Source organism: Pseudophryne corroboree, unplaced genomic scaffold (assembly GCF_028390025.1).
Source record: "Pseudophryne corroboree isolate aPseCor3 unplaced genomic scaffold, aPseCor3.hap2 scaffold_614, whole genome shotgun sequence".
Lineage (NCBI taxonomy): Eukaryota > Metazoa > Chordata > Amphibia > Anura > Myobatrachidae > Pseudophryne > Pseudophryne corroboree.
In genome coordinates this window covers 96,752-100,979 of record NW_026970210.1, presented here as the reverse complement: position 1 = coordinate 100,979, position 4,228 = coordinate 96,752, and the positions used below count along the sequence as shown (strand labels likewise).

The following is a 4,228-nucleotide window of genomic DNA, read 5'->3' as shown; positions in this document are numbered from 1 at the left end:
TAATTGACCTTGTGATCAGGTTTTGGTGATATTTAAGTAGACAAGTCAAAATTTCAAACCCCCTCTTATGGTGTAGGGTACCTGGCCTTCTCTGATGTAATCAGAGTTAGATTTGATTCAGTGATTTTATAAAAAACAGCTAGGAAGCACAATTTAGCAATGGGTTGCAGAGAAAAAAAATATGCTGGCAGAAAAATCCAATTGAGTGATTAAACAGCTCTTCATTTTCTGCCTTTATTTTTATGCTAACAAATTTGTTCTCTAAAAAGTATCCACAAAGCCAAGTCTCTGATTAACACCTTTGTAGGGATGGTTTTTCACCTATAACTAAATTAAACTTGCTTCATTGGAAAGGCAGCAAGATGCATCCTCATTTCAATGTCTACTGAAATAATACAGGTTGACACCAGGAAACATTAACGCCACTGCATCCTTGCTGCTTTCTCATGTAGAAGTCTGTTTAATGTGAAAACAAGGTGATATCTAATTAGCACACAGGTAAGGAATTAAGAAAATCTTTATTTAAGGGTGAAGATGTTTCTCACAAAATCGTTGCCCCAATGCATCATTGAAATTCAAGCTGGAAAGATGATTTTAATATATCACTTGTACATTTTGTATTGCTCTTCTGGTGACAATGTAGTTTGTTTTTGTCAATTACCCTTTTAATAATAGGGTAAAGAAAATTAAGTGGATTTTTTAAAGAAAACTATACTGTCAATATACTATTAAAACAAATTAAAATGGTAAAAGTTATTGTACTTTAAGTAAAAATAAAAGAGCAAAAATATCAATCCCAGTTTTGATTACTTAAATTAACAAAAAAAATGCATATAGCAAAGGATAGTTTCAATCTGCCTACCTCTGGGTTATGGGCCCAGCATGCTTCCATTGCAGTACTCTGCTGCACATGTAAGTGCAAGAGATCCTGAAGCACTCACTCATCATGGGAAAGTACCAATGTGTTTCTTCGTTGGTTGATGGAAGAAACATCTTACAAAAACTCTCCAGCTTATTAACTTTTTAAAGTTTTTCTAGGAAACGTTCTAGATGTATGCTTATTAGCCTTTGTCAGTATATACTTTTTGCAAAGTGTCTCTGTGGCGCAATCGGGTAGTGTGTCTGGCTACTAACCAAAAGTTTGGTGGTTCAATCCCACCCAGGGAAGTAATTGAACTTGTTATCAGATTTTGGTGATCTTTAAGTAGACAAGTCAAAATTTCAAACCCCCTCTTATGGTGTAGGGTACCTGGCCTTCTCTGATGTAATCAGAGTTAGATTTGATTCAGTGATTTTATAAAAACAGCTAGGAAGCACAATTTAGCAGTGGGTTGCAGAGAAAAAGAAATATGCTGGCAAAAAAAATCCAATTGAGTGATTAAACAGCTCTTCATTTTCTGGCTTTATTTTTATGCTAACAAATTTGTTCTCTGAAAAGTGTCCACAAAGCCAAGTCTCTGATTAACACCTTTGTAGGGATTGTTTTTCACCTATTACTAAATTAAACTTGCTTCATTGGAAAGGCAGTAAGATGCATCCTCATTTCAATGTCTACTGAAATAATACAGGTTGACACCAGGAAACATTAACGCCACTGCATCCTTGCTGCTTTCTCATGTAGAAGTCTGTTTAATGTGAAAACAAGGTGATATCTAATTAGCACACAGGTAAGGAATTAAGAAAATCTTTATTTAAGGGTGAAGATGTTTCTCACAAAATCGTTGCCCCAATGCATCATTGAAATTCAAGCTGGAAAGATGATTTTAATATATCACTTGTACATTTTGTATTGCTCTTCTGGTGACAATGTAGTTTGTTTTTGTCAATTACCCTTTTAATAATAGGGTAAAGAAAATTAAGTGGATTTTTTAAAGAAAACTATACTGTCAATATACTATTAAAACAAATTAAAATGGTAAAAGCTATTGTACTTTAAGTAAAAATAAAAGAGCAAAAATATCAATCCCAGTTTTGATTACTTAAATTAACAAAAAAAAATGCATATAGCAAAGGATAGTTTCAATCTGCCTACCTCTGGGTTATGGGCCCAGCATGCTTCCATTGCAGTACTCTGCTGCACATGTAAGTGCAAGAGATCCTGAAGCACTCACTCATCATGGGAAAGTACCAATGTGTTTCTTCGTTGGTTGATGGAAGAAACATCTTACAAAAACTCTCCAGATTATTGACTTTTTAAAGTTTTTCTAGGAAACGTTCTAGATGTATGCTTATTAGCCTTTGTCAGTACGTACTTTTTACAAAGTGTCTCTGTGGCGCAATCGGGTAGTGTGTCTGGCTACTAACCAAAAGGTTGGTGGTTCAATCCCACCCAGGGACGTAATTGACCTTGTTATCAGATTTTGGTGATCTTTAAGTAGACAAGTCAAAATTTCAAACCCCCTGTTATGGTGTAGGGTACCTGGCCTTCTCTGATGTAATCAGAGTTAGATTTGATTCAGTGATTTTATAAAAACAGCTAGGAAGCACAATTTAGCAGTGGGTTGCAGAGAAAAAGAAATATGCTGGAAAAAAAATCCAATTGAGTGATTAAACAGCTCTTCATTTTCTGGCTTTATTTTTATGCTAACAAATTTGTTCTCTGAAAAGTGTCCACAAAGCCAAGTCTCTGATTAACACCTTTGTAGGGATGGTTTTTCACCTATTACTAAATTAAACTTGCTTCATTGGAAAGGCAGCAAGATGCATCCTCATTTCAATTTCTACTGAAATAATACAGGTTGACACCAGGAAACATTAACGCCACTGCATCCTTGCTGCTTTCTCATGTGGAAGTCTGTTTAATGTGAAAACAAGGTGATATCTAATTAGCACACAGGTAAGGAATTAAGAAAATCTTTATTTAAGGGTGAAGATGTTTCTCACAAAATCGTTGCCCCAATGCATCATTGAAATTCAAGCTGGAAAGATGATTTTAATATATCACTTGTACATTTTGTATTGCTCTTCTGGTGACAATGTAGTTTGTTTTTGTCAATTACCATTTTAATAATAGGGTAAAGAAAATTAAGTGGATTTTTGAAAGAAAACAATACTGTCAATATACTATTAAAACAAATTAAAATGGTAAAAGTTATTGTACTTTAAGTAAACATAAAATAGCTAACATATCAATACCAGTTTTGGATTACTTTAATTAACAAAAAAAATGCATATAGCAGAGGATAGTTTCAATCTGCCTACCTCTGGGTAATGGGCCCAGCATGCTTCCATTGCAGTACTCTGCTGCACATGTAAGTGCAAGAGATCCTGAAGCACTCACTCATCATGGGAAAGTACCAATTTGTTTCTTCGTTGGTTGATTTAAGAAAATTCTTACAAAAACTCTCCAGATTATTGACTTTTTAAAGTTTTTCTAGGAAATGTTCTAGATGAATGCTTATTAGCCTTTGTCAGTATGTACTTTTTGCAAAGTGTCACTGTGGCGCAATCGGTTAGTGTGTCCGGCTACTAACCAAAAGGTTGGTGGTTTAATCCCACCCAGGGACATAATTGACCTTGTGATCAGGTTTTGGTGATATTTAAGTAGACAAGTCAAAATTTCAAACCCCCTCTTATGGTGTAGGGTACCTGGCCTTCTCTGATGTAATCAGAGTTAGATTTGATTCAGTGATTTTATAAAAAACAGCTAGGAAGCACAATTTAGCAATGGGTTGCAGAGAAAAAAAATATGCTGGCAGAAAAATCCAATTGAGTGATTAAACAGCTCTTCATTTTCTGCCTTTATTTTTATGCTAACAAATTTGTTCTCTAAAAAGTGTCCACAAAGCCAAGTCTCTGATTAACACCTTTGTAGGGATGGTTTTTCACCTATAACTAAATTAAACTTGCTTCATTGGAAAGGCAGCAAGATGCATCCTCATTTCAATGTCTACTGAAATAATACAGGTTGACACCAGGAAACATTAACGCCACTGCATCCTTGCTGCTTTCTCCTGTAGAAGTCTGTTTAATGTGAAAACAAGGTGATATCTAATTAGCACACAGGTAAGGAATTAAGAAAATCTTTATTTAAGGGTGAAGATGTTTCTCACAAAATCGTTGCCCCAATGCATCATTGAAATTCAAGCTGGAAAGATGATTTTAATATATCACTTGTACATTTTGTATTGCTCTTCTGGTGACAATGTAGTTTGTTTTTGTCAATTACCATTTTAATAATAGGGTAAAGAAAATTAAGTGGATTTTTTAAAGAAAATAATACTTTCAA

General features: G+C 34.5%; 1 non-coding gene across 1 annotated transcript; it reads left to right on the top strand.

The window, feature by feature from the left end:
- Positions 1-2,264: 2,264 nt before the first annotated feature.
- Positions 2,265-2,338, top strand: TRNAS-ACU (transfer RNA serine (anticodon ACU)). Its single transcript has one exon. It is a non-coding gene; the product is annotated as a tRNA-Ser (tRNA).
- Positions 2,339-4,228: the final 1,890 nt, after the last annotated feature.